At 38.8% G+C, this 23,265-nt stretch overlaps 1 protein-coding gene across 2 annotated transcripts in view; it reads right to left on the bottom strand.

The window, feature by feature from the left end:
• The window catches only part of LOC105841075 (guanine nucleotide exchange factor for Rab-3A), a 29,341-nt gene extending 10,970 nt beyond the window's left edge, over nucleotides 1-18,371 (bottom strand). The window contains exon 1 of one of the 2 annotated variants that reach the window (XM_036284019.1): nucleotides 18,136-18,371. The gene's annotated coding sequence lies outside the window, so the exon portion shown is untranslated. Of the gene's footprint in view, nucleotides 1-3,473; nucleotides 4,314-18,135 lie in introns of those variants that run through there. The other variant, XM_028189027.2, reaches the window with a different exon arrangement.
• Nucleotides 18,372-23,265: the final 4,894 nt, after the last annotated feature.

Genomic DNA, 23,265 nt, shown 5'->3' on the forward strand with positions numbered 1-23,265 from the left:
CCAGATTCCAACAATAAAACAAAGTGCAAGGCGAAGCAATAACCTGAAAAATTGATAGTTCGATAATTTACAATTGCAAGCTTGTCGATCAACGGATCAAGGTTTCGGGTAATATTAACACCTCTGCTTTGAGAATTATAGCGAACAGTCCTCAATTCATATGACCTAGATCCATGTAAAAGAGACGTAATTTAATTTCTCGCTCACAGTGCAGTCGTGTCTGCAGTTAAGTAGCCTATTAACCAACTTCACAGTACAAATTTGCGATTTATCTAATTATCATTCGTTGCTATTTCCTGCTGATACTTAGGATTATAATAAAATCGTGTAGACGCATTAAGTTCGCGTGATCTAACACGAGATATTATTCAAATCTAAGTTTACTGTCTTGACGAGGCAGAAAGAAAAATAACTTTTCCTTCGTAAAGAGAAGCGTGCGAAATTCGCATTTTGCTTTTCGTGATGACGCTCCCTGATATAACACGACACCGCCAAGATTGCTGGAACGTGTGCAAGAGCGCGAAAAAGTTTTAGAGGTGAAATCGAAGCGTGTCATTTTACACGCCGCGGTTTGACGTCTCGGGCAGGTGCGTCTTAATCTCGCCGCACGTCTTCCTTCGTACTAAAGAATAATTATCGTCCGTTCATTGCGGGAGACATTGTACAATTCCATGTTGATTTACGCTGATACGTGTAACCTTCAGCGCGTGTAGTAAAAAAAAAAACATTTGTTTATGTAAAGCTGCACCTTTCTTTGTCGATAACATATGGAGATTAATTCGCAGTATTTACCGCATGACGCACACCGTGTATAACATATAATACCGTTACATTTACTTTCTTGTTTTCGTACGTCACAGCTGACAAACGCGTTTTCACGCGTGCACCCTTTTTATCATTTTGTGAATGGTAAATCATAGATCGCCGCAGCGCACGGAAGCTACAACGTAAAACTATTGTGTAGCTCCCTATTGTAGGATTGACACACACAGTGTCATGAATGATAGAGACAATGGCGCGGATTAATCCAGCAGTGTTTCATTTTGCACCCTACCTATGCGGTTGGCTAACAGCGTATATCGCTTCACCGAGTAATTCATGGGACATTCACATCCTCGAGATGAGCTATGCTCACGAGAGCAATGATGCATAATTCAACGAAAGCAACAAAGATAACGGGAATAATACGGAGCATAAAAATTTCGGTTCTTTGCTGATGTAAATTTCTATATGGAGAATAGGATAAAAATTGATTCTATCTTTATAAATGTTATACAATAGTAGAGTATACTCATACACAAAATAAAAGAATATATATATGTAGAAATTTCAAATACAGATACAGAAGATATGTATTGCATATTCTAATGAAATTCATGATAAAAATAAGAAAGGAAAGGGCATATATCACACACATACACGCATATCACATAGAGAAATCAGCAGCACAGCTTTTCTGGCACGTGACCTTTGAAAAAGAGATTGCTAAAGGTAGAATAAAAGACAGAATTTTTATGGAAAGTGAATATATAAAGGCCACGATGATACAGCTAACAGCATAACTATAGCAAGAAAATTACAAGTAGACGGGAATGAAAAGAAATGTGGAAGTTGTTTCCCACGTACGTCAAGATTGGTACAATGCATCCGCTACTAAGTCAACATTAATGATGCCAGTAGAACCTGCAAAACACAGCGAAGATCGCAATTCTATCTAGATATGTGTAAACTGAGAATCCGCGAGTACACTAATCCTTATCAAATGAGCTAATCGAATTTATGATATATAATAATTGAGCTCTTTACGAGTTGAAGTCGTAAAACGATCCAAAATGTCATTCAGTTTTCCAACTTTATATACATAGTCACTTTAAGATTTCATTTTCTTCATTTTAACTATATTTTGTGCCATTTAATTTTTTATTAATCAATTAATTTAATTTACACACAAATAAGGTTTTTTAGTACAAAAAACATAATTACAAATCATTTATTAATTCTAGTTACAGTTAAAACACTGCAAAAAAAGATTGTTGCATTAACTGGAAATCTGGTAAATGCAACCAGTATATTTACTTACAAATGATGAATCAGAAATCTTGTAGGAATTACTGGATCATAATAAAGTCTATCAAGCGTTCTGGTTATAAATTCCCGAGTCTCGTTATAATAATTAGAAGTTTTATTTGGTTTCATCAACGCACTCATTCATGTATGTCTTGTCGATGTACTCAGCTCATTTTCTCGGTGTACTATTTTAATATTGTGGGAATAAATATTTATTTCGATACATTCTCTCTAAATCATGTACCGTAACTTTGTCATACGACTCGATCGAATAATTATTTACGGTAAAACGCCCACCGCGTTTTACCGCGACGCGACGACGGCGTTCGCCGCAATCGGTTATTCAACGATTACAAGGCTTACGTGCAAAAACAAACGAGAGAAGCGGATAAATCGGAAGTGCGTTATCGCGTGACCAATCTCTGGTTTTCATTTGATAACGAAGCACCTGTTCAACACACAATGCGATCCCATAGAGATATACCTCGAAATAGGACATGCCCATGGACCGGTGAAACGGGAACGAATAAATCTCGCATATCTAGTGATCACAACGTCCAGCGACAATGCGTATATTTAAAAATGTATCGCAACGTCTCTGTCTGTCTCTCCTCCCCCCTCCCTCTCTTTCTCTCTCTCTCTCTCTCTCTCTCCCTCGCCACTTTCCAAATCCTCTAACTCATCTTCTGGCAAAGCTAGAGAACGCTGCGGCGCGTTGCTCACTCGCCCGACGCAATTTCATTCCATTGCAAATGGAAAAAAAAAACATCATTCCGGGGAAAGTGCGCTCGGCTAATTTTTTACGATACGCTCCGTCAATCAAATCATCCGGCCAATCTCGGCGGCGATTGCTATCGAGAGTCGATGGTCGGGTCGATTCGTCATTGATTTGACATTTGACATAAACTGCGAACGGAATAGTAAAATTAATATGCGCGCAACACTGTACGGCAGACTCTTGAAAGTTATACGTGCCAATATCGCTTCTTCCCCGCTATTAAACGCAATAAATAAAATTACACGATCGACCTGAAGACCTAGATTGAACGCCAAACACCTTGTTGTCACTGCACTCGCTTTTGTATGTCAGCTATCCTCATCCGATCCACTCGGCAAATCCAATTTACGCTCCCCTCTGATATACGATCGACGCAAAAAGGTCAAACAATCGCGAAACATTCTATCCCTCCACCTATATCAATCGCTCTCTCGCGTTTAATTTTGTCTCGTAAAAACCGGAGAATCAGGGAGACTCTCGCGAGAAAGATACGACAGGAGCGGGATGAGAAATCGTCCCCGTCGAGCGGCATTTTACGGCAAAAAGAAATGACGCGAAATCTCAGAAATGTCAGCCGTAGGCAAAAATAGAAGTGACAGTTCGAGTTTTCCGATAGCGAGAGACCTACCTGTCAGGTGAAATCCTCTCGACGCGCTCCGACACATCGGAGGAACACATTCGGTCACGTCGATTCGGGCGACGGAACCTGGACGGCGATCGATCGCGACGTCAACGCAACTGCGAGAGCAACAAAAGATAGACAAAGGCCAGAGCTGGTCGAAAGTCGTGAGTCACTGTATCCGCGCTCAACAGCGGTTCGGCGCGGACTGAACCTACTGTACTCTCCCACTCTCTCTCTCTCTTTCTCTCCTCGGAGTCTGCCAATGATTTCGCCCCCCTCCTTCCTCTTTCAGAGACCTGGCATCACCTCGATCATCATCCTGCTAGCCGTACATCATCAACCTGCTGCGGCGATCCAAGAGAGAATTACGTTGTGCAACTACGACGCGCAAGTAGTGGTGGTGGTGGTGGTGGTGGTGTCGTACATAATAGAGCGTTTCAAATAGAGTCGTAGAGCGAATTGAAGAGTCGAACACAAGAATGAGGAAGTCCGCAATTTGCAATTTCAGACACGACGTCACGTTTCAGATCGAGGCCTAAAAAATCGTGCGGTTCATTTCATAGGATTCTTCGAATTCCCTTAATTGTCCTACGCCAGAGAAAGGTATAATGGAACAATTTTTTGGGAAGAGTAATTTATTTACGTACAATCATTCGTCTTTCTCCACTTGCGCGCAGGCAATTACCGCTGATTATTCGCATTTCCGGCAAGAATCGTCATTGATCGCTCGCGCCTTCATGGATACGATCATTGACGGCTGTACGTTTCCATTTATCATCGCGGAGCGTCTTCAGCTTGTAATTTTTTACTCGCTCGAGACTCTCACCGGCCGTGTCTGTTTCTGCTGCTGGCGAGGCGACAAGCGCGCCATTGACTGGCCGGATCTTTGTCTGGAAGCCGGTTGTCAGTCGGCTGCACATTTTCGCCCGTACATTTGCATTTAATAACTCGATTCTCCTTGCACGGATTCTCCCACTCTCTGGGCACTCGTCCGCCCGATAGCTCACCCTCCCACGCGCAGTTTTCGATAATAACAGCAGCCCTCTCCCGGGTATCTATTGGTGCTCAAGTATGCCAGCTAAATGGAACGTTAATTATAGCGTCCGTAATTGAGTTTGATAGGGCTCAATGAGATAAGTGTGACCCTTGATGGGGCGCGGCGGCTCCTATGTGCCGCGGCCGGGAGTATTAATGTTAACCATCTACTGCATGGTTTCTTCCTACGCGCGTATGTCGGCTATTAAAGTCATCCGATGTAATTTCCTCCTTTTCCAGGAAGGATAAAAATAGCCGTTTCTGCTATAAATCTTCATCGCAATCAATCATCTGCCTCAACGGCGGAATTAGCTTTGTTGACACGACGTAATAGAAGGATTTTATTAGATCTCTTATTTGTGTACAAACTTCTGAAACGGGCATACGTTGCTTATTCCTGCTTTTACTTTACTCAATTAGCTGTTGGAAGGCAACATTGGAAGCTTCTATCTTCCGCTCGCAACGTAAATGCAACAAAATTTCTTTTTATAGAGCAATTGCGATGCATTGTTCGTTACATTGTGCCGTAATCGCGCTGCAGAAAACAAACTTCGACTTCGTGAAATCTTAGCTGCATCCTGTCTCGAGGCTGATAAAACTTTATTTTTTTAATTAAAATCCACTTATCGTATTGTCGTTTACAAAAATATTTGTTAATTTGTTACGAAAAGATCTATAGAATAATCCTGAGGAAAAAATCACTTGAAACGAAAAATATTCGTTTCTTTTTTTTGTAATTTAGCAAATTTTCTTGGAGAAAAAAATTTCTGCTATTAAATTAATATTTAATGTTCAAATCGTTAAATATGATAGATAAAATGTTTTCAAAAATAATAGTTTCGAACGAGGAAACAAAGAAGCATTCAGTGCCAGATTTTTTAACGAATTATTTTTGTGCAGAGATACGCTTTCAAGGAATTAAATAAAATGTATTTATACAAAAAAGGTAAAAAACCTTGCCAGAAAATTCTTTTTACACACACACACAATTCCTTCCAAGGTTTCTTATCTTTTAAATGTCAGTTATTAGAAACAAAAGCTAATGTCGAGAAATGCTTTTTAAGACGTCTGAGAAATTCGAAGGAACCGTGAAAGTCTCTATTCTTTGCGAGGCATACACACATACACGTATAAGTTACATATGAATATATATTGACCATGTGAGACGTTATTCTCGGCTATTTGCGTGCGATTTCGTCACTTTCGGCGCCGATTTCACCTCGTCGAACGAACATGCGAACATATAGACGCACATGCGAGAAATAGATGGCTTATATAGAAGGCAGCGTGATGGAATTCGCAAATAAAATTCTTATCGACGAGACGCTTTCAAATTTTGTAAAGCTCCAGAGAGGTTTTTCTTGCCCGAAGTAAAGCTTTAAAAATTCATATTTCCAGGTAAACTACGCGACGTCTGAGTTACCATTAATATTTCAATGCGGCTGGCACCTATTAAATTACGTCTTTCAATATTCACTATGCCAAGCAACGTCAGAATTCTGAACGAAGGAAAACACAATTTTATTAAAGTTTAGTTCTTTATGTTTCTTTTTTTAAATTAAATTTAAAGAAGTCAATACTAGTAACAATAAAATAACATTACAAACTTTATATCTTCCATTTGCTTTACAGCAAATAGTTTTATATCATAAAAATATTGTAGAAAATTTTCTATATAAAAAGTTTGTAAAAGTTTATTTTTAAGTGTTTATGTATGAATAGATGTTTTTATCTATTTATGTATATTAATGTTATCAAGTAGAAATGCCGTGCACTTAAGTTACACACACACACAAAAAAAAGATAAATTTTTCTTGCATGACACACAGAACGTTATGAATGAGTGATTAGACAAATGGTGATAACAGACTAACGTTTTATGACAGTTTCCTGTGCCAAGCAATTATCTGACTATAATCCATGTCAAATAGAAGTCTCTTTCACAAACGACTAAGTTTTCATTGAAGAATTTTCGAGTTATGTAAGTGCAAATATAAGTATAAAAAGACTTGTTTAAAAAATATCGCGCTGACAGAATTTATTCTGAAACACAAGACAAAAATTGATCATATCATCGAATCCCTGCAAATATCACGTAACATTGCAGATACAAAGAAACGTTTCACCAACATTATCAATTCAGTAACAAGTGTGGTAACAATTGTATAGCCTCTTTATTACCTATATCCGTTCAGCAGATTGAGCTGTTATCGATCTCGCGGACGTTTTCAACCCTAATTTCTCCCAACATTCTTCCACTTGGCTGCTGTTAATGAGCCAAAGCATAATTGTGCGTAAACAAGAGAACCTGAAGGGGAACAGAACAAGACGGAGTACGATCCCTCTCTCGTATAGTTTCCCCGAGATTATTTTTAAACGTACGATGCACCTAGGCCTGTGCCAGCGCCGCTGCGGGAATTCCATACGCATACACGATATTACATACGTCGCATATAGGTATGTACCTATATATGCCTATAATACTGCCGCGACAGTATCGCGCTGATCATGTGTAGATACGTGTGCTCTCACGTTCCCCTCGGGCCGTGACCCGACTGCGCACGAGCCGTGGTGAATTCCATCGTGCAAAGGGCCCCACGTAGAGAAGCCGATGCACGTGTGAGGCAGGATCGTGTTGTTAGATGGGTCACAAAGAGCAACTGCCCACTGCAGACAATGGGCCGGCGTTATAATGGGTTCGTTATTTTATTATAGCGACGTCACGTCTGTCGGCGTCAACGAACTTTACGCACCTCACGTACACAACGATCCGCGAAAATATTACACGCGATTCAATTAACGCGCGACATATTTTTATAAAATTCATTGAGAGAAAACATATAACCGACTTTCATTCAAATTACAGTTTGTACTATTAATTTTATTACTAGTTTTACAATTATAACTTATATATTCCGATCGAAGAGTATCTTGCTTAATGATACTTTTACATCAATTATTAAATATATTTTTCAGTTTTACAATGTGATCGTCAAATTTAATAACACTGCTACAAACATCTTAACATACTATAAAGAGTTTATTGCGAAAAATATCACTCCAGCCAGGATGATGATCAATTTAATTCAAATGTTATTCCTAGTTTTACGATAGTTTTATACGATTGCATTTAAAGCCGACAATTATTTTAATACACAGTTACTTAGAAATGCCGAGAAATGGCAGCTCTTCTTATTTCTTGCGATATATACACAGTCTAATATCCAACTTATTATTATTATATTGTATTTTAGCTTGTGAAGGCCAAAGGAAATGTAAAAATAATAGACAAAATTGCGAGACATATTTACAAGACATTAAAATTAACGGGAAATAACTTGTTTGTTGCAGATTGTAGAATTTTTCTGAGAGAAAAATACCATTATATTGGCCACAATTCTTTTAAGCTTCGATATGTCAGAAACTAATCTTTAAAGCAAGATTTTATATATTAAACTACAGTCCTCATATTAGTTAAATCAGAAATAATGTTTCATTAGTTTTCTACGTTTTTAAATGTAATTTACGAAAAATGGATTACTTTTAATGACTTGGAAACTCGACCATTTTCCTGAGAAAAGAAAAAGACCGATGCTGCATCCGTCCGATTCCGACATCCCATATAACGCAAAGCTATGAAAAATAGCAAAGAATCTCGTCGAGATAGATTGACTCATGTACGGTGCATTACACTGCATATATGATATACTGGTTTAAAGATCATATAGATCGCTTGGAATAAATTCCTCTGAGAAAGTGCACTCAAGCGAATCTATTCCGCTTCAAAGAGCGTAAACGCCATACGGCGCATGAGATTCCACGTGCGCAACCGTGGGATCGTAACACGTCCTCGTAAAATAGTTCTTGAAATCGCGTAATTGCCTTTGATTTATGCAGCATTAACCGGAACTATCTATAAGACTTTAAACATAACTATTAGAAAAAGTAGAATAGAACATAGGACGTAACACTTTTAATTATATAATTAATTTACAACTTTTTTCTTAATTAATTGATCGTAGTATCATCTCGCATAAACTTCAAGCATTTCTGGGTCTCCTAACTTTTAATATTCCGTTATTGATTTGATAATAACATTAAAGTGGACTTCAATGTTATCAATGCAAAATTGTCAAACGCCTAATTAAATGACTAATAACAGCTTCGCAATATTTGATATTTTTCAAAATATATATAAGTAAGAAAACATTTCTCTCATTACATGTAGAAATAAAGAAACAATTTTCTTATGTCGAATAATATTTTACAATTGAAGAAAATGTCGACGGAAAGATCAATGCCACTAAATTACTACGTCAAGATTCAATTTATTAACTCGTAATACGTAGCTTCGTTCCAGCGACACGAATTTTCGACTTGTAGTGGTAGACTAGACAAATATCTAAAAGATTCGAAGATATATTACGAACACGCTTCGCTTCCGACTGGATGCGATAAAACCTACGAGATTTATGCAGCCAACAGCATCTCTGCGTCCTGCAATGTTGCAGTCACGGTTTTTAGTTATCTCCACCGGTTCTGCAACGTAAACTCCATGACGTTGCACATGTGTTGTATATGTAGCACGCACTTTATCTCAAACGGGGATAGGGATACGGCTATCGCGCACCTTGCAAAGGAATCTCGCAAAGCTACGCTGAAATTGAAATGGAATCTTCAACCGTAGCAATCTAATTGGACGATAAGGACTATAATCTTGTATAGCGCAATAAAAGCGGGACAAGATGCTCTGCAATGAAAAGTGTCGTCAGATGTATCCATTGCAAGATTCTTTTGCTTTCAAGGAAATTGCTTTAATATCATATTTGCGATCCTTTAATTTTTTATTAATTTTTTATTACACAATTCATTAATTTTGATTAATTTAAAATCAAACTTCTCCAAACAATAATTTCTGTAATACAATACGATAATAAATTAATTACATCAAATTAGAAAATTGTTAATGATATTAAAAGTATAGTATCCAATAATATATCTAATTAAAATTTTGTTAAAAAGAAATTGAATTCAAGTTAGAAATCAGAAAACGCATCATCTTCGTTCACCGAGCAGTTCCCTCCTCTTTTCCTTTTTCTCTTACCGAAAGAGAATGACGCATTACGTTATATTCAAAGGGTTTCAGCTTTCCAACCTCACGTTGACCAATAGAAAATGTTCAAGTCCAACTGTAAGATTATCTAAATTTACACGTAGTAGTACGTGACCTGGTTAAACAAATGACGGTGCACCACACCGATGTGAAATCGGCGGACGGGTGCGCTCTTCAGGGGCGCCTCGAGGGTAGGGTTCGCCCCGTCCACGTCTTCCCGGTGCCGTCGAACCGGCGGCGGCGGGCGGCGCGCGGCGCGGCGCGGCACGGACCGGAATCCGATGGAAACCGGTACGACGGGTTCCACGGTCGACGGGTACCCGGGCGGCGCACGCGGTGCATGACTTCCCGTACTTCTAACTCATAAACGAGACAGCTCTCTCTCTCTCTCCCTCTCTCGGGTACTCGCGCTCGTAAAAATTCTTCACGGCCCTCGTGGGTGCTTCTCGCCGAGTGCGCTAACGCGAGTACACATGCGTGAGTGCACGTGCACGTGCGTGATCCTTCACTCAGCCCGGGCACTTCATCCGAAGCGATCCCGCTTATTAACCCATTGGACCGTCCCCGTCCATGGTGCTGCGCCATAAACGCGTTATAAACTTTCCTCCGCGTGAATGTAGGAAGTAAGTTGTTCTTTTTTTTATGTATATATAAATTATTGATAAAACCTATATAAAATATGAATAAAATGCATTGTAACGTAAAAATCCGCATGAATGCGAAAGAACCTTGTTAATTAGTGCGCGCAACGGACTTGTGGAAGCGTTATCGAAATGTCGGTCAAAAGTTTAACATTGTGCCTCAAACGTTAATAATTGTAAAGAAGCGCCAATTACTGGCGCTCCTTGGTGCTTAATTTATATGTAAGTCTTCAATACGATTTCAGTTTTATAAACCGCGCGCTGAACACAATCTTGAAACCCAATCATAAACTGAAACTATAGAAATGATATCGCGAATTTTAATTGATTGAGAAATTGAGAGTTATAGTCTTTCCTCCTTATCTTAACCAATTAAAATATGATAATAGAGAAGGCGTTTCAATATTAATCATAAACAAAAACTAATTAATTGATTTTAAGGCAAGAAGCTGATGTCACACAAACCCGCGCGTTTCTTATTATATCGATAAAACAATCGCGGTTTCTCTTCTATCCAAAGGAAGGAAGAAAGAAACATGAGAGAGAAGACGCGACAATATAGAGCGCAGTACTAAAGAAAAGCTCATAACGGGGTTATACATTACACGGAAGTAGAATAAATATATCTGCAGTGGAAGAAGCGATTAGTTCCGCTTGTCTAACTAATAACCGGCTTACGTCCCGAATGATTCAGATATTTCTAATTAAGGCACATTGCGCGTATTGTATGTACAACAATAAAAAAGCTGTACACGTATTCTTTATAATTACTCCGGTAAAGGAATGCACGCGCATCGCAGAAATTCCCGTCACGTCACGTAGCCCCCTCCCCCCACCCTTCGTCCGTGCAATGAAAATGTACGCGAGGACGTCGCGCAACTTTATAATCGTCATCCGAATAATTGGCGGCCGCGTCTCGTCGGGTTATTATATGAAATACAAATACGCTGGCTCTATATTGGCAAAAAGATCGCGAACGCAAGGACAGTGTCGAGTCCTCATTACGCGATGCAACGTATGATAATTGCGTACGCACTTCATCATCGATTCCGTCGTCGGTGCAATTCCGTTACCGTCAACAATCCACGGGCCCCTGCACGCGACAGAAAAAGAGAGAGAAAGAGAGACCGGTTCTCTCGCACGACCGGTTCTCGAAAAATCGCACGACGACGCGCAACCGGTTGACGGAGCGGAAAATACAATCGTTCGGCTCGTAATCACTTTTTTGCTCTCCCTTCCCCCCCTTCCCCTCTCGATGAAAAGTGAATGAACAGCGCACGTCCCGAGGAAGTCCGATCAGCCGTTGGTCGGCGGCTGATGCTCGCTCGACTCGCAAACGTCGGGCGCTCGGCACTGATGACAAAGTACAATTGTAATTGCTTAATTACCGCAAAGCGTCAGCACGGGACGTTCTGCAATTAGCCCTCCCTGTCTCTTTCTCTCACCGCCCCCTTCCTTCCGGAATCCGGTGTACAAAGCAAATTAATTGGGCGTCGCGATGCACGCGCCTTTCCATTGTGTTCTCAATCTCCGCTTTTTCATCCTCATTATGCGGTACGCCGCAAGTTTTCACGATTACAACAGCCGTCCTACAACTTTTCTATTCCCCTGCATCTCGCGGTGCGAGAGATCTGTGGCGTTTTAAAAGAATTCACGCATCCACACGCCATTTTCCACGGCCTGAGATTTCTCTCGTAGAGATTTGCCTCGCGACGAGGCGAAGTGTTTCATCGAGTCTCGCTCTCGTCCCCCCAAAAAATTAATCATTTTAAAAGTTAAAGTTTCTGCCGCTAAAAATATTTCAGTTTGAGAGTGATAAATGTAATCTGTATTGCAATTGCAACGCTTCGGACAGACAATCGGATTCTTCAAAATTCTCCAGCTAGATGCCTGAAGAAATAAACGACAATATAATGGTATCGTGAAATTTGGAGGAAAGCGGATTAGAATATACCGCGTATATTGAACGCAATTTACGGGGCAAGCTTAGCAGAAGTCCTTACAAAGGAAAACCGATAGACAAAGTTGGCCCTCAAAGGCCAACTTTATCGTTGCACACCGGCAAGATGATTTGCGGATACCCGGTGAATATTTCGCCAAGCCCCGGTACTCTCGTGCGGCGCTTTAGAAAGGCTGACAAAGTCTCGCTCGGCACGAGGGCAAGTAGAACGGGCCTGCTCGAGTAACGGCACCCGGGAATTCAGGGCCGTACACACATTGATAAAGGGGAAAAAAATAATCCTGCGGTCGTTGCACACCTGTGCAACGCTACCTTTTTTTTTTTTCAGACACAATCATCGACGCGACGACGGACGGACGGGAAAAGAAGAAGCGCGCACGTCTCTCGTAATTTTCCATCGCCGTGGATTACGTGTTATTCCTCGACGGCGAGCGTCTTCAGGTAACCGTTTCACCTGCGCCCGCAGTTTACCTTTCAGCGACATTGAGTTAAATTAATCGATGCTAATTGGAAAACAAAAAACGATATCACTTCCAGCAGGTGCGAGACTCGCGCGCGCGCGCGCGCGCGCGTGTGCGTGAAGGAGATCAACCTGACGACGGTTTATGCAAACGCGCTTCGCGAGTATATCATTTTTCCTGTATACGCGCGCGGGAATAAATAAACAAAAGAAGAAAAACTTATTCGTTCTATTTCCGACGCAACAAAACGCAAGTTTTCCCTACGGGCCTTCACGGACAATTGCGATCTCGCCAACTCGCAATCGCATTTCGCCTCGCTACGATAACCGCCCGTTGCGAGTAACGGAGATATGTTTCAGTCTATCAAACGAACGATCTCGTCATTTTTTTTTCTTTTTTTTTTGAGTCATCAGCTATCACGCATCTTTATTGTGCGTGCGTCGCACGTACGATAATGGTTGCCTCCGAGGCACTAATTTGTAGTGACCATTACGCTCGAAATAACAGCAATTACGTCGCCTATTAAAGATAAATGGGTGCAATGACTTCTGCGAATTGAGTTTTGTATTTTGTCGACGACAGACATTACACGGACATTAATTGCTTCTTACGTATACGAGGCTTGTCTAACCGGCACTAGCGCGATTTTAAAGCAACGGTTAAGCGAGAAGCAAAAGTGAATTAACGAAGGATTTTGCATTTTAATTGGATTTGAAAAATTAATACCGCATCGTGCGATGCGAGATGGTTTAATGATAAACGTCGCTACTTTAATTAAAAAAAGCTGCTATTTATCTGTCAGATTTTTATTATTCCCCGTGAAAAATACTATTGAAAAATTGTAAATGAAAAAAACTGGCGCTTTACCTCGAAAAATAACTTTGCGTTAGACTTGCGTTAGTAGCATCGTACTTTCTTCTCGGCAATTAAAACATTCCTCGCTTACCAAGATTCAGCGGAATGTAACTAAAACTCGCCGCCAATTCCATACCAGTTCACTTTTGCGTACGTTATTCGTTCATCCACTTGTTTCCGGCTGCATGCACCGGTAGGCATTCCATATCGCGTATATATCAAGATAGAGATCTACACAAAATATATACGTTGCATTCCGATAATGTTTTGGATCTAGCGGTATAAGGCGCTAAACTCGACTTCGTACCGAGAGATACGTTGCGTTCTTTTTTCCTTCGAGCCTCGATTTTTCACATCGCAATCGCGTTTCTCGCTAAACATCCGTTCTGGCTTATCCTGCAAAGGTGATTAATGACGTACGTACACTCCGCGGAGTGCAGCAATTTTGCCAGCGATAAAGCAGACCACGGCAAATACTTGATCGAGACACTTTGCACGCTCGCTGCACAATAAGTCAACTTTCACCTCGAGTAGAGCGGGTGCTTTCGCGTTAAAGAGAGAAATCCACGGATGTACAACAAAATCGTTTGCTTCGTGCCCGAACTTGGGCGCGGGCCTCGCCTTTGTTTCGCCTCGCAGAAAATTTCAAGCGTGGACGCCCGGCACGCTCCCCTTCGCGTGATTTAAGATATCAATAAACCGATCGTGCGCAGGTGCGACGGGTCTCGTTCACACGTACGGAACACCCGTGCAGCTCGCGAACGGAATTAGACGACAGGTCTCGTCCGATTCTGCTATTATGTAACGAGCGAGGAAGATTACGCTAAGTACGTAGTTATGAAAATATTTTGCTTCGAGAAATTCATTCCTTCTTTTATACCTGAAGAAAAATAAAGATTGATCAGAGGCCGCCGTATCTCTAATTAATTTTCTGTTTTCACGGAGTTTGCAAAAAAATTTCACGCATTTTACTCCTTCTTTTTCAGCTTGCCGGGTTGATAACATCAATAACGGACCACTTTACGTGTCATATACCATCATGCAACGCTTCGCTTCACAAAAAGCGCATTTCCGAGTTCTTTTGCAGGCACCATCAATCAAACTCTCTGCTCTCACGATCCAACGATGATTCGCCCGATATAATTAAAATGTCACCGATGATGTTGAATTACCGCCAAGAACTGCCAATTATTCCCCGGCGGGATCTCTTATAATTGATCCTATTAGCCCGCCAGATTTCATTTCTCATGCGCCGAACGTCGCACTTTCTCTCTCATTTCCTAGCTGAAGAAAAAAAAAACCGAAGCTCCCGCGCGAGATACGTCTTCCAGACACTTGCGGCTACCGTCCGCGCGCATCCATTAAACTTGCTCACGATTTCCCGAAGGCGGAAACAGCGTAATAAATATAATCGCTTGCTTGCTAATAACTCGTTGCCTAGTTAAAAAAAAAAAACTTATTCAAGTTATCCGATTAAATTGCAGAATACTTCTGATTTTATGCATTTCAATTGTGATTTTATTTTATTTTGTTAATATTTCGAATTTAACTAACACAAAGAACGGGCTCATAAATATAAGGGAATTATTCGCGTCTCGTGCGCAAAATGTATGCGATCAATTCATATATATGCGAGTTTATGCGGTTCCCGTGTCGCGCGCGCGTAAATACGTACATGTCGCCGCACATCGATGCCGAGGCATTGGGAACCACGGATGCGTGTACTTCATCAGATTACATTTAAAGTTCGACGAACCGCACTCGTTATTCACGTTATTCACGTTCGACATCAAAGAACATCGATACAGTTCGCGAAATAGATGCCGGAGAAATCGCGTGCTCGTAAGATACCGCTCAGAATTCCGTTAGTTGAAAACTTGTAGAAAAAGAAATAACAGTTGATTTTCCATATTAAAATCTCGAATGTACATTCACAAACGTTTGTAAAATATTTCATTGTCCACTCATCTTTGTAACTATCCGTACGCATCGGATGATAAACAATTGGGAAGCGTAAACTAAAAACAATACCATCGCACGCACGATATCGTGACGGGAATATTTCGCGGAAACATATCAATAATTTTTGTGTATATTGAATGCACACGGCATAAATGCATCTAACGCTTACAAAACTGTCGAGCGACATTAAGATCCGTTAAATTCAATTAACAGCCTGTCCCTCGCAAGCAAACACGTAGTACACATCTCATGGAGGAAAGGTAACTTCTTTTTAATTATGCAAAATACACTATCGCTTTTTTTTTCTCGCGCAATTAGAAAGCGCGGATAAGCGATGCTTGCGCGAACGGTTGTTACACATTTAAAGGTTCCTCGCGTGCGTGGAATATTCAGAAAAAATCGCGCGTGAAACATGAGCGTCAGGTGCAAGGACCCTGGCCAGGGTATAAAGAGCCTCGCGCCGTGTACCCATTTACTTTTCCACGGTCTACACGCGCCTCTCGTCGCGCCTACGTGTGGTACGATAAATCGCGATTTTATTCCAGATATCGTAAAAATTTTTACGGAAAAAGTATGCCAAGGAATTTGCTGGCCACGTTTGTTACGCGAATCACGCTAGCAGTGCGATTATCCGTTTGGATCCCTCGTGCACTCCGCGCGCATAAACAGGTATTCGGTTCGCAGTTTCCCGCTTCTTTTCTGCCATTTAGAAAGTAGGATACTCCAGTGACACGTGAGAAATCCACGGCGGACGTTAATTTGTTGGTGCGGTGACCAGGGACGCGTAACATTTCTATGCTACACGAAACCGTAGAGCAATGTGAGCTTTTCCTTATGTTTCTTTCCTTTCCCTCTTTTATTTTCCTTCGACTGCATAAATATCGAAGGAAAGTTTCATAGATATTAACAGTTTGGCCGACTTAAATTTATTTGCTTGTAATCAATATGTCTCGATACGTTTTAATGACGCTCTTTAAATTTATTCGTAAAACTCTTGTTAGTGATAAACGCTTTTGCGTTGAAATTGCGATTGAAATTTATTCGCCCGTTCAGTGTATACCAATATTTGTTTCAATACATTCTAGTGAAGCTTATTGCCCGCTAAATAAATTAAAGTGTTAAATTAAAAAAATATGTTCGATCTTAGGATAAATTTATTCGTTAAAAAATTAATCATTAAGAGGAAAACGTTTACATGCGAGTACATATATACTTTTCCTCAATAGTTAAACAGAATTTGGCAGTTGCGAGGTAAGTCGAATCAATACGACGGGCCCGCAAGCGAGTGCTCTCTTATCGGTTAGTAATAAACTTCATATACCGGAACCCACCAATCACAGGTTGATTTCGCGATTGCCAATAATCGCGATTGCCAATAACCGCGCGCGCGCGCACGTTAGCATAATTTCGCACCGCGACACGGCGATAAACGCGGAGGGGGGCCGGATGCAACGGGAGAAACGACGCATACCTACTCTTATGTAAGCCGCCGAAGGAAGCGAAAGAAGAAGAAGAAGAAGAAGAAAAAAACGCTGAATCCTCATTGAAATTCCCGGGGCGGTGTGCATTGCTCAAGGCGGTGTACGACACGGCATACCATAGCTCGGCCTACTTTTTAAATGGCCACGCACGTGTGATATTTTCTCTCCCACATATATATCTCCGCAGAAGTACGCTCGGGCAAAACCCGAAATTCAACTTCGCGCGCAGCCACGGCCGCCACGCGGAAACCGGATGACTAAATTGCTGGTTTCACACGTGAACCCGCCGATCGCCGCGGACAGGAAGAGGATATTGCATCTCCGTCTCTCTGAGAGACTTTCCAGATAAATAATTCCGCAATACGTGGATACGTATGCAAATTGTACGGCGCATTTACGGGTATTCTACATTGTTTTCTTTCATTCCGACTCTCGTGGAAAATATAATTAAACAATGTCGAAACCTTAAATTTTCAAAAGAAAAAAAGTACGATGTGCAACTTCCTTGGCCTCCTCTTTTCTATAACTTTCTTTCTTGTAAAGTAATTTGTAGCACATTTTAAAGATATTTAAATTTTTTACAATGTACTTGAAACACTTTGAATTTCCTTAAAATGTTTTCTATTATTTATTTATTTATTTATTTAAAAGATTTAAAAGGGTCAATAAAAAAGAAAAGATTTCCCGATCATCAATAATAAGATTTGAATTTCAAATCTCGATAACTCCAAGATGATCGATATATCAAGCCACTTCCGCGTTATAATCTCTTCCGCGTCTAGAAATGTAAAGGGGACAATATTGTGCAATACCACGGGAATAATCCGCCAGTGATAAATGACAAGTGCCATTTCTTCGTCTTCCGCTTCTATCCAAATCCGCACGCTCGTCGAAGGAGCGTGTCTCCATCGAGATTGAATGCCGCCGAGAGTATGAATAAGACGCGTCTTCGCCCTGCGTCGGAACGTAAACCCTTTTTGCTCGCGAATCCACCCTCCGCACGTTAGAGAAACGGGAAAAAAAAAATCTCTCACCGCAGCATCCGTCGCCGCGCGCGGTATCCGTCGCCGTCCGAGGGAGAGACGACAGAGAGAGAATCCAGTATCGATCCGAAGCACGGTCCGATTCTAATAATGGGAGCGACCAGACGTAGTACTTACCCGCGTGTAATAATAAGCCGCTCGCACCACCACCTTGCCATTCGCGCGTGAGGAAAAGCAGAGGGTAGAGACGGTGAAAAATCAAGAGGCCCCGCGAGGCGACGCGAGGCGACTGCGGGCGGGCGCGCTTCCGGTTCTCGTCCTCGGTGCACTCGGTGCTACTGTCACACCGACGGTACGCAGAGCGACGCGAATCCACTCGATCCCAAACATTCGCACGCCGCGGCAGAGACGGCTACTGAAGCCACTCGGAACGGCAGAGTTCGCGTCGTAGCTTCGTGATCCACCTGTTGGAAACGTCCTCAACTAAAGAGACCCGGCGTTGTGATTGGCAGAGGCCGACAATGGGCATTCAATTCTTCCATAATTGCAGATCTTCAAGTTTCCGTTCGATAGTTTATAAAACATTCTAGAAATATTTTTATTTATTGTCTATTATCTGTTATTTCCGTCTAGATGACGATGTTTGTAGGAAACTATTCGGTTTATACGTCGAGAAATATTAATAAGCATTTAAGAATGTATTAGACTGAAGTTCAAAATGGTACAAAGTTGCTAAAAATTTGTGAAATTGTTCTTTTAGTTTCCCTAATGTACTGCAAAAAATTGAAAACGCATCCACTAAACGGTTGCTGAGTTATAACTATTTTAATTTTCACTGATTTTACATGGTATCCTTTTCTATCTTATAGAAATAGACGATCTTGACGGATGAAACAGCTAAAAAAATATAGAAGAAATAGTACCAGTGTTTTGAATTTTTTGTACATCTAGTATATGAATAGATGAAAATATCTGCCAAGTTTCAATTGTCTTCATTACACCGTTTTAAAATATAACATGAGATAATTGTGCATTTTCACTGTCAAAAGTTTAAACTCATAAGTGAAAAAAATCGCAAATACGTGAAAAATACCTTTGTAAGACTTCATAAAAATAAGACTCCAACTATCGTTCAAGTTTCTTACATCTAAATTTACTATGCGTTAGGCGTAGATATTTAAGTATTATTCAAATTTCATGCACTTTTGTCTAAGATTGTATGTCCGATACACCTTTAAAAAATATATATTTGAAAGACCGCTCTTATTTTTTGTTTTTTTGTTTTCTTTCAACATTAAATGTTACTTACAGTCACTTGTCTAGTTTAAAATTTAAAAAAATATATAAGTATTTAAAATATTTCTATATTTTCTTAAAGCAAAAAATATTAAAGATGAACAGCAAGAAAAGAAGATTATGTCTCAAAAAAGGCTTAAAAAGAAAGATCTTAAAGACTAACTTTTATTTTTATTTTTATTTCTGTAATTTTATAACACCTCTGTAATAAAGAAAGAGAGAGAAATTTATAATTTTAATATTCATTAAAATATAACATCGGAAAAAATTATTATATAAATAATAATAATAATAAACAATCCTTAAAAAATGATATTTATATAATTATATAAACATCGAAAAATCTTTGTCAGAAAATATTAATATTTACTTTCAAAATATTACAGCAACATAAAATTTAAAATGATTTATAAAACACGTGTTTCTAATATTATTTTTAAAATAAAAGAAAATAACTTTTCTGCTTATATTAAACCTTTGCATATTTTAATTATAATATAAAAATATTTGCATATGTAATTTTTTATTTTTTAATTATTTAAAATTTAAATTGCACAAAAATATATAAAAATACACATGATAGATATCTTTAAAAAATTATATTTTTTAACTTAATAAAATTATTAAATTTAGAATATTATTCCAAGTTAGGATAAAGCAGGAATTTTAAGTAAGATTTACAATTTGTAAGAATCTTGACATTTTCCTTGATGCACTTGGAATCGTATTGCATCAATGTTTGAATTTAAATATTCGCTGCAGTTCAGTGTGTTTTTATTGCGATATTTTTTAAAGTTGGACGACTCTCGTAAAACTATCTGTCTTTATATCATCTGTCGGTGCTCATATCGATCCTTCAAAGAGCAACGCTCATCGAAGTTTCGAGTTTGATGATAAACTCAGCTTGAAATTATCAATTGTTTAAAGTTTAAGTAATTTTACAATTAACTTTAATATTTTATAGCTATCTTTTGTTACGATGTTATATATTTTTAATAATTAAATTTAATTGTTATCATTCATGTTTATTTGGCGTACAGCTTCTTACTTACTGTATGTCCGTCGAGAGGACGTCACAATACACATTGAAAACCATTTCTTCAAGCTACCAACGGTGAGATTAAAGATATCAATAAAATTCCAAAGATAATGTATTAAAGGTACTAACAATGTCATTATCAATATAAAATTTTCAACGATTTCAACAGTAATTAACTAAATTTTAGCATTTCTTTTTATAAGATTATAACCCTTTTTATGACTTAGTTTAATAAAATAAAAACTGTCGTTAATGATTTTATCAACAGCGTTGCGAGGTTCCGAAGAATAGAAATCATACTAGGTGATGTTTTCCACAAATGAATCGTCACCGTGATATTTCATATTTCTCTGCATGTGTGTACTTTTAAAATATTTTATACTGAAAAAATACAGAGAAAAAAATCATACACAGCCTTATATCGATTTTTCAAATAAATATATGTACGTACATTCGAGAAAAGAGGAAAAGAAAATAAAGATGATAATGATAATAATGATAACGTACAATGTATTATGATAAAGATAACGAAGTAGAAGAAGATATTTCATTTTCTCTGCGGCATTATCAAAACGCGTAAATGTCTGTTCGGAAAACGCAACTTCTCACAGAGTACCACAAACATATATAACACATACATCTCTCCAGCATGTATATACAGACTCACGGGAGAGCGGTGATATCGATTTGCCCTCCTTCCCAGTTGCGTATTTCCCTTCTGCTTGTCGATACAGATTAAACGTAGCTGGAAAGCGCATCACAATGCCTCGTTCCTCTCGTAGAGGCAAACTTTTCCCAAAATGAAGGGAAAATCCAACTAAAGTAGTATTTATTTAATCAACACACACAAGTAGACAAATATAATTGAAATAAATGACGTTCAACTCAAATACGTTTCATTTTCTAGTACAATGCATGTCTATTTATTATATTTTTAAAAAAAGTCTCTGTAATGTAAACAATCGATAATCGATCTTGCTTCATAATCACATCCTTTCTTCCTTCTCCCCGTCGAGATAATTATGTCCGAAAGTTATAAGAGAAAAAGCAGATATGTCAAATTCTATTTTAACAAAATAGTTTGGCGATAGTGCAGGAAGGTTAAAGAGAGAGGCGTAGGTGGGTCTATGGCAAACGGCGCGGAATTGTGCTGGTAGGTCAAAGTTTAAATTGACACACGGACTCAACGTCCCGACAGACAGCCGTTGTCGAGCAAAACCGATCGGGAACAACGGGCAAGCTCTCGTTATCTAACGCAGCCACACTTGCGGACGCGACGTTAAGTAGTAACAACGTAGGCAGGATAATGGCATTCAAAGGGCTGCGGTTCAGTGGGGGGGGGGGGGTGCGCTCTATGCAGTTACGTGGACAGGTGGAGTGGTATTTATACGCGTTCACTCTCAAGGCGAATAAAAGAATAGATTTATACGGAAACTGGTGCACGACAAAAATGGTGCGCGACGTTCCCAATGGTACCTAGACGGCGAAGGACACTTCTTGATATTTTTAAATACCTGAAGCTCTACATATATGCGCACACGTATAAAAGAATAAGCATGAAATATGTTCGAGATAATTAATAGCTTACTCGTATCACTCGTATTGAACAAATAACTTTTTTATTGAGAGATTTAAGAAATATGCGAAGAAACGAATTTTGAGACTATTTTCGATTAATGTTTATCAACACTTTTAGTTAAATTTTTGAAGAAATCGTACTCGTACTTCTTATGTATTCTACGATTAAATAATAGTAGTTAAATTTGACACACGTCTAAAATACCATCCAGATATCCTCTGCATAGTACAAAAATCAAGCTGAAAGCTGTCAGACAAACGATCGAAATTACAGAGAAGCCTTCGAAGCGAAAAACAAATGTTTCGCTCCAGTTCCCAATCATCCGACGCGGGCCTCACGTATTTTATATGGAAAGTACAAAGTTTCTCGTGCAACTTACGAAAACAGTATACGCCAACTTGAACACAGTAGATAGAAACAAAAAAACGGGCCAACAAGCTGAAAGAAAAACGCGAATTATTCAAATCGATAATAATCTCCAAATACATATCCATATTTTTGCACAATGTTTTTACATTGCCCTATTCAAAGCTTCTGTGCTGCATTAAAAAAGGAAGACCAAAACACGAAGTCTATATTTATAGGAAATGTCATTTCCTAACATTTTATCTCACACATTGTAAATAAATAATTTTGAGTATGGTCTTTTAAAGAACTTATTAACTATTATAATTAAAAGCAGATTTTATTTATTAGACATAAATTGATTAATTATATTTTTAAACATATTAATTTTTGTTTTCATCGTTGAAAGTATTTGTATACATTGAGAGACATTACCTTTCATTACCTTTCATTCCATTTAGAGTGTAATGAAATAACAGTGAATGAAACAATAATCACATTGTTACCTGCAGTTTGACAATTATCGGCATTCTGCTGCAATATCATCATCCGATTAACCTGAAAACGACTAATTTCTTTAACGAATCACGTTATAAATGAGATGAAAATGATGAATTATTATTCAAACACAATTACAAGTCTATATTACATAAAGCAATAAATTTTCAATTTAAACTATAAAGAGCACATCAAAAGTGTGATTAAAATAGTAAAAATTCTAAAAATATACAAAAATTGTTTTTAAAAATGTTTTAACCACAAAAAAGGAATTATTAAATGATTATAAAGAATTATTTTCAATCCACAGCTACTTTATTTTCTACGGAAGGTATTCGACATACGTACCATATATTGACTTCACAGTGTTATAAATTAATCCAAATAATTAAGAATTGTTGGTTAATAATTATGTAAATATCAATTTGTTAATAATAACTGTGATAACTAACGAAATATTGCTGTACAGCAATATTTCGTGTTACGCAAAACGTACTGTTAAATATAAATTATAAAAATTAAAAATTATTATAGTGTAAATATCCAGGTA

Source organism: Monomorium pharaonis, chromosome 3 (genome assembly GCF_013373865.1).
Source record: "Monomorium pharaonis isolate MP-MQ-018 chromosome 3, ASM1337386v2, whole genome shotgun sequence".
NCBI lineage: Eukaryota > Metazoa > Arthropoda > Insecta > Hymenoptera > Formicidae > Monomorium > Monomorium pharaonis.